This window comes from Cydia splendana, chromosome 6, assembly GCF_910591565.1.
Source record: "Cydia splendana chromosome 6, ilCydSple1.2, whole genome shotgun sequence".
Lineage (NCBI taxonomy): Eukaryota > Metazoa > Arthropoda > Insecta > Lepidoptera > Tortricidae > Cydia > Cydia splendana.
The window spans coordinates 15,104,276-15,113,440 of record NC_085965.1 but is presented as its reverse complement, the minus strand read 5'-3'; positions in this window follow the sequence as shown (position 1 = coordinate 15,113,440).

Below are 9,165 nucleotides of genomic sequence, written 5' to 3'. Positions count from 1 at the left end.
ATTTGGCGGTCTCAAATGTTTCTCATCACTGCGATTGTAAATTCCGTCCGACATGATTTTCGAAAACCGAAATGAAACACTGCAAACACTACATAGGTACTTAAAATGTTCTCTCCTGAAAATTTGACATATCAAATACTGGAATTTACAATCACAACGACGAATCTTGAACAGATTTAACTCTGTTTTACAAGTCAATAGTCGTGCCATTGTGTATCTGAAGTCTGCACCTCTTTCATCTTGCGCCACTTCTTTAGATCCTGATAGGGGATGTACTAAATCACATTACACGGTTCTTTTATTTGTTCCGACGCCATTCTTTACCGGCGGAGTGCCGCAATTGAATACAAAGACGCACCTAATATTTGTAACGCGCACATCACAAATGAATACTTGCGTACCTTAACTACAAGGGTTCTCAAGGATCTTGGAGCAATGTTTAACAAAGAACTATTTGTACCAATTGTTTTCTTAATAACAATGTGATAATGGCAATAAAGTTTCAAAAGAAAATGCTCTCATGTCATCGACTAGTCTATTTACTGGACCGCGATAAAAATGAAAATCAAAATTATATTTATTAATATGAAATACATTTTTATACTATAATACTCGTGGCAATGTACGATTGTTGTAAGGGCTAAATAAAGTCATGCTGTAAAGCTGTAGTACCTGCCAACCGTACTTTCAGCACCATTCGAGTATAATATATATCTGTTACCGTAAGAACCCGTTTTTATCGAAGACGCGTTCCCGTATCGCCTCAGTGAAACCGCGTTTTCACTAGTTTAAACTAGTTTTCCGTAAGGCCTCGGTGAAAACTAGATTTAACGGGGATTTTTCAGTCAAAATTAGTTTTTGCAAAATCCCTTGGTGATGCTTGGCAGTCAAAAGGCAAAAATAAACTTCTTTCTCACAAGTCTCATAACAAAGGCTTCGGTGTAGGTACGTTCAAAATATTTTCCTACTTCTTTATAACATGCCGTAAATTGTCAACAAACAACGTGAATGGCTTTTATCCTGTTAATCGTGCAAAGGCTTCGATAATAATGTTTTGACTAGGAGGGAAAGGAAGGGGCTATACGTATGTTACAGTTACATTTACAGCGTATAAACCCTATTTTTTTTTCATTTCTACATAACGGAGGAAAGCATTAGTAATAAATAAATACGTGTTTTTAAACTTTCTTGATTATGGGACGTTCTTGAAACAGGTGAAATGTGTTGCACATTCTGCCACAGAAAAAAAACCGAAATGCATATAAAATACGAAACATGACCGGCCGCTAGCCATCAATCATTCTCCGCAAAAACGGATTCGTCGAAAAACATGTTTGGATAGGTAAATAAAAAATGCATCGGCCCCTAACGGTGGCCATTACTATAATGACCCACAAGCGCTGAATTTATACGCAGACCGCTGTTTCTCTCACTTAGCATGAAGCACTTGGTGCAACAAGGGCCTATCTTGCTCAGAGTATCGCAGGCTGAGAGCTCTTGTTTTACTAAGAGTAATACATTATGGCTAAGTTGTGTTTAACTAAGTTAGACGGCCTGTCAATAGGTTTCTCTGCTACACTAAGTAATGAAAATATATTTTTAGTAGCAATGCTCAGCCTGATCGATAAGATTTGGTACCTTTAGATGAATTTGGTAGTCATTTATAGATTTAGATTGAGTGAACGTTCTAAGTTTTAAAACAAGAAGCACATTCCGTTAGTAAGGCAGTTTTGGGGCGTAGATTCAAAAGACAATTTTTTAGATGAATCCAATGTCCAGTCTAACCCTTATTCATAATTCATAAACGCACTACAAACCTCGATTAACTAATAATAGTTTGTCTTTATCTGTCATTTTGAGTTATGTATTTGTAAGAAAGGGATAAAACATAAGTTAACTAAATCAGGCCCGTAAAGTTTTATGAATAAGGGGCTAAGTCGTTACTAAGGAGGGCCAGCTGCATAAACCGCAATTGCCGGACTCATCAATCCGGGAAACAAGTAGTGAACTATGAAAATTCACTTAGGTTCTTACCTATTACAATTTAGCAGACATTACACGCCTACACTAAGCATTTATATTTTGCAGTACAAAATAACCGTCCTAGTGCGATAATAAGCACTTTACGTGCCTATGTCGAACATTTAAAGGACCGTTATGTACTGTAAAACGTTGTACACTATACGTGCGAATAGGTCCCTTCGTTCATGTTTTAATTTACCTACCGCCACTCGTTACTTTTCGCATTTGTATCGTAATGCACTATTAAATTTATAAATCAGTCATAAGACCTGTCGTCATGTATGGATCAGAGTGTTGGGCCCTAAAGGTGACGGATGAAAAGAGATTGCATGTAGCGGAGATGCGAATGTTAAGATGGATGTGTGGCGTGACGAGAATGGATAGGATAAGGAATGAGTATATAAGAGGAAGCCTGAAAGTTGCACCCATAACAGAAAAAGTAAGGGCAAATCGCCTAGCATGGTACGGGCATGTGATGCGGAGGGATGAAAGTCATGTGACGAGAAAGGTATTACGAATGAATGTGGAGGGAAGTACGAGGAAAGGAAAACCGAGGAAAAGGTGGATGGACTGTGTGAGAGATGATATGAAACGAACGCAAGTGAATGATGAAATGACGGGCGACAGAGAGGTGTGGAAGAGAAAGACATGCTGCGCCGACCCCAAGTGAATGGGACAAGGGCAAGAGAATGATGATCGTAATGCACTATTAGATAAGTGTTTAGTTATTATATGTGTGTAGAGTAGATAAAACAGTGTATGTAACTGTACCTACATAATTAGGGATTAATTTCAGCTCGTTTCATAAAACCACAGTCGTATTTAAATGCGTTTCAATATTGTATCCGTCACATAAACTACTAATAAATAAATGTCCATGTCTATGCTATGAAACACACTACTTACGAAAATTATTTATCATTATCATCCTGCCAACACAAGCCTCACACTCAAGACCTAAAGAAGCCATATAACTGGCAACTAGTTGCTCTGCTGTATAGTATATAGTCGTGTAGCGGCTGTACTGTAGTGAGGCTCATTTTTCACGAAAGCAATTTGTCGACGCCGCACTAAATTGTCATCGTGTTTCGGGAGTAAAACATTAGCGGAGCATGTACGGACTACCCAGAACAGTAATGGTAGGAATGTAATAAGTAAACAGAGTTTATTAAATTAGGGAAAAATAAAACTTATCTCAGAATAGTCAGAATGCATGTCTTTTACGAAAACATCGACCAATTTAGTTTTTGTTTTCTTCCGAAACTGGGGATTCATTTTAGAATCCAGTAATTTTATGCATGCCAGTACGAGAAGCGCCGGTTTCCAGAGCTTCTAGATACGGCTCAACATTACCGATGAAATCAAATTTAAATGTCATTAAAAAAAACGTTTGCATTATTACATTATTGCAAATGGTAAAAAGTCCGCATTTTGTAAAATACCATATGATATTAACAGCGTCGTTTGCAATTTGCCGCGACATTTTGGTCTGAGCTGTGGGCCAAGATCGCCACAGAGTGGCAGCCCAGCTCAAAACGAGGAATTGGCAGACCACGTCGGCGATGGCGAGACGAGTTAGACTCCTTTTTAAGGGAATGGCCAGAGACTGCACAGGATCGGGAAGACTGGAAAAAGTGGGGGGAGGCCTTTGCCCAGCAGTGGGACATTATAGGCTCCCAATAATAATAATAATAAATAATTGGGCCTTGCCCCGCTGCTGGCGGCACCCTAGGTTAGGTTTTTTATAATGTGTATATGTATTTTTTATTGTTTTGTAAGTGTTTTTATATTTTACTTTTATATTCATATTATAAAAACCTAGCCTAAGACGAATGATGAATAAAGAGATAATAAATAATAAATTTTGGTCTAATTAGTTCTTTAATTTACCACGCGTGGCGCTGCGCTGCAAAACTATGAGCAATTGTAGCCCTTCCAAAGCTGCGAAGCCGAGTGTAGTGACCGTGCTTCATCACGCGAGGGCGGAAGGGTTCCTCTCCCTGCGCGCCTCCGATTTCGCAATTGCTCTCTTCTTTTTTCGCAATTGCTCATTGTTTTGATGTGCAGTGCCACGCGTGGTAAATAAAAAAAACGAATCGTGCCGTTTTGCCTTAGTTTCACTCCTTTTAACGGGCAGAAAAACATTAGAAAAAATGGCGGCAAACAGTTTTTTATTTATCTTTTTAATGCTATCAAAACCTGCCTGATACAAACAGTACAACGTACAACCAAAGAGTTTTTACTACAACTTTACACCTACTTATACGAAAATACTTTTTCCTCGACCTAATTATATTTGCTGAAGACCCAGCCCGGACACAGCCCTTCAACCGGTGCCCTATATTTGCGGTATATTTTTAATTCGTTTCTTCGCATTCCGCCCGTTCCGACAGCAACTGTATATAATCTTAAATAATTCTGACACCTAGAGACATTTACACCTCTAAATATTATAGATTTTTTGTGTTTTTGTATCTGTATTTTTTTATATTAATATTATAGGTTTTTTATGTAATTCGACACTAAGATACCATATACATCTTTAAGTAATTGTAATACGTTAGTTTGAATTGTTAGTTGTATTTTATAAAATTGTTGATGTATTATTATTATTTTTGCTTGTATGTAAATTCCATGTTGACGTGTAAAGGTGCCCTTGTGGCCTATTTGCTGAATAAATGTTGAAGTTTGAAGTTTGACTGGGACAAAATTATAGATTAAGTTCGACTTGGGGACATTTGCTCTACTTATACTTAGCAGCAATTTCGGCCGCTGCACCAACTTTTCTGCTAGTGTTATATTATAAGTGGGAGCAAAAGTGGGGACAGTGTAAGGCCGTCAAACGTACGTGTTAAAGCAGACCCGCTATCCAGATAGATATATTTTCGTACCTTGACCCACCTGTACTCCCAGATAGTTACCTTAACCCTTTACCAGGCTAATGGATATGTATTTCCCACATACGGCACTTCAAACATGTGTTATATTTTCGATGAGTAAGACTGACATTCGATTGTCATTTTTGCAATGTTAGCCTGGTAAAGGGTTAATGTTTTTCATAGATTCTAACTCAGCTGTTACGCGTCGTCTGTGGGTCTATTATAGTAGTCACGAATAACTGGCATTTTCCCGCGGTTGCGCTACGATACATTCATAGGCTCCAGTGCTGGTATTAATGAAATTCTCCGCTCGCTTTTGGCAAGTTACTCTAGAGACTGATTTGTAGCAAAAGATAAGTTTTATTGTAATTCCTTACAGTTAGTAACTTTACTACATACAGATACGAAAGTTTTGTACTTACCCAATTGTATCTTGTGTATGAGGAGCCACCATAAAATCTGTAATATTATGGAGTAAGTAGCTGAATAATCTCCATAATATTCAAATATATGTGAGGCGTGCCCTTTTTTAACCATTGACGCTTTTTTTTAATATGCGAATGTTTATGTAATTTACCAAAAAAAAAACACTAAGTACAGATGGTCAAGCAAATCTTGTCAGTAGAAAAAGGCGCGAAATTCAAATTTTCTATGAGAAGATATCCCTTCGCGCCTACATTTTTCAAATTCAGATCAAGATCTGCTTGACCATCTCGGCTGCCCTAAGCAGAAAACAAGTAACTCGGAAATTTTCAAAAACGGGTTTTTTGGATTTTCGGAATCTACAATTTCAGGCGCATCTTTCACCAAAAACATAATTGTAAAATAATGCGTAGTTTTTAAAATATTCATGTTTTTAAAATCCAAGTATCTTTTTTTGACCCTGTATTCTACGCTGAATCCAAGTATATGTCCCATCTCTACGCTAAATTCAAGTAACTAAACAGAGATACTTGTAATTCATATAGTTGACTGAGATACTTGAGTTTAGCGTAGATGTTCGTAACTGCGAATCAGTTTATTACAATGGTAAAACAAGTATCTCCCAACACAATCTGCAATTTAGGTTAGAAATTAGTTACATAGTTATACAGAAAATACCTTGTTTAAACATATACATAGAGAACAATTTTGCTTAGCAATATTCGTGTCAAAGGCTAACACGTGAAGAGTCTGTGAGATTTAAGTATAAGGAAAAAAGTGTTGTTAAAATAATTAAAATTATCTGTAGGTATTGTCTACAGTAATGAAAACAGAACACTAGAATGCATGAGATAGACGCCTACGTCAAAGAAAGAGGAAATCATAATCATACCGTATCCATGCCAAAGGTTTTGGAAAAAAATAGAAACAAACAATAACTCACTGGATTCAATTGACCAAAAGGGAAATATTTAATCCAGAAATTGAATTTTTATAAAGACATATATTATGTGGTAAAGTGAATCATCTAATATCAATCACGAGGAGTCTATTAGTAGAGTTAGACCAAGAAAAGTCTCAGTGCCAGTGTTATTTATATCATAATTTCATAGAAGTTTGTCGTTTAAAATAACACCTGCACTGCGTGTGCTGTCAAAATCTCTGTAGTTTTTGGTTTAACTCTAGCCACTAAAGAGAACCACCAATTATTTACCATATTAATAGGTAACATAGCCAAGAATCGATATTGCTTTATGAGAAATAGGTAAAACTGACTTGAATGATTTAATTAGATTTTTACTTTGTTACATAAGTAAAGTTAAATAGTAAATAAAGTAACTATGTACCTAAGTATTTATCTATGCAAGTATGTATATCGTCGGCATCGTCGCCTAGTACTCATAGTACAAACTTTGCTTAATTTGGGGCTAGGTCAATGGGTGAAAGATTGTCCCCAAATATTGATTTTTATGGACTCACCAGCTCTCACCATGCCATGCACCCGCCTCATTCCTATCAAAGACATCTGTCAAATAGGACTATAAAAAATACAAGTGCAAGTCGAACTCGCCCACCTTACAAATTTAAATTATTTCTTTTTTTGTAGGTACTTTATAGTTTTCAGATTATTCCCTCTACTTATAGTGTAAGACAATATTACTTGCCACATTTCATAGTTCTAGGTCAACGGGACTTCCCGTTGACCTAGCTACCTACTACATACCTACTTAGGCACCTTTTAAATTTTGATTCCCTTGAGACTGTCGAATACTAACGTATTTTGGCATAAACGACCGTATCTTTTTTTACGTTAATTTAGAAGTTTGAAAACACCCATCTACTAAGACAGAGGGTTAGTTGAAGGAATGGGACATTGTATCACAAAATAATCGCTGACAATAAATAAAATCGATGAAATAGGTACTAATAACCATGTTTCAGAAGGTCTGAGGATGGCAACATCAATTACTAATAAAAAAAAAGTATATTTTCCAAGAGAAAATGAGTTTTAAATATATATAAAAAAAAAATTTTTTTTCAAGCGTTTTATTATGGAACAGAAATTTTGAAGTCGACAAACCTGAAAGAAACAAAAATGGGTTATCGGTAGCTTATGTCATTAGCTTTCATTTGATACCATTTCCTTCAGAATTGCATGAAAATTTGAAAAGTTATTGAGCGGAGATCCAAATATGTTTAGTATTTAAGAAGCTAAAGTACTTGCTATTTCAAAGCTAAACACGAGATACTTGAATTTGTGTAGAATTGTTCTGAGATTTTCGGGCAGTAAACTACACAGAAAACATTTTATGCCTGTACAAAATTTTATATACAAGAATATAAAAAAATAAAGTCTGTATAAGCTTAATTTTATCGCCCTTAACATAATGGTATAAAAAGATGTTATATTTTAGACCAAATACCTAACAAAACAGACAAATTACGTTTTTTTTGCTCTCCTCAAAAATTTGTCAAAACTGGGTTACTTGTTTTCTGTTTAGGGCAGCCGATCTATAACTAACCTAATACCATCAAAGGAGGACAGAAATGTTTTATACTCCGTTTTTTTTCAGAGTAGATTTTTATAACCTCAAAAGTAGTGGTTTATTTTGTTCCTCCAAAATTAAATTTTAGTAAGTAGGTAGGGTAATTCGCCAGAAACTGGCCACCGGCCAATAACTGGCCACCCTAAACTAAAAATGAATTCCATTCACCTATAAACAGAATTCATTATAGTATAAGGTTTCAATAACTGGCCAGCCTTCAATAACTAGCCAGCTTATACTAAAATGAATTCTGTTTAATAATAGGTGCGTAGAATTCATTTTTAGTTTAGGGTGGCCAGTTACTAACAGGTAGCCAGTTACTGGCGATTTACCCTATGCACTGAATTATTGTGTCATTTACATATACATAATATATATTATTGTACCGCAATATTTATTAGATATCATAGGAACCATTTTTGAAGAAAAAGTTAATTACCAGTTTTTATGAGGTTATAAAAATTCTAATCTTAAAAAAACGGGGTGTATATCAATATTATACATACATTATGAAGTAAATAAGTACATACACACGAAACGTATAGACAAGCGGAGCTAATGAATTGACAAATTAAGTCTAATCACAAAACTAGTGAACGATGAATGTGTGTTTGATTATTCCGTTACATAAATTATGTCACAGGGGTGTACCGTTGAGCTCACAAGTGTTCAAATATATGTTCCGAAAGTATTATTTATTAATTTTTATTTATTATATTTTAGAAATTATACATGACATGAGCATTTGGTGTCAAATATAAGATAAATAAAATAGGTAGGTAATCAAATATTAGCGAAACTCATGTTACAACCGCAAATTGTGATACTTGCATAGGGTTGATTTATTATTCTAAAGATAATTATATTTTAGTTATTTACCTATACTTACTTACTTTATGAAATAAAACTATGTACTTATTTATAAAATATTATATCGCGTGTAATGAATTTGAATGAAACACATCCCGACGTTTTGAAACCTTTACATCGTTCGTGGTCAAGGGGCGGTTCAAAAGGTACGGGGGGCTCATTATACGCGATATATTCCGTTTAACATAGTTTTATTTCATGAATAACTATCACGGTAATCGTAGATTAGTTTAGTTTACTTAGTTTAGTTATTTAAAAGTATGAGTTTTCGACGTAACTATCTCCACGCATGGCTCGTTATTTCCCCGAATATGGAGCCCGTACGAGGGTTCCGTACATTTTCACATCGCCGGCTTTCATTAATCTTGCCATGCATGTCAAGTGACGTGGGCGGTGGAGCGAGACGGAGTTCTTTCAGTCTCGCT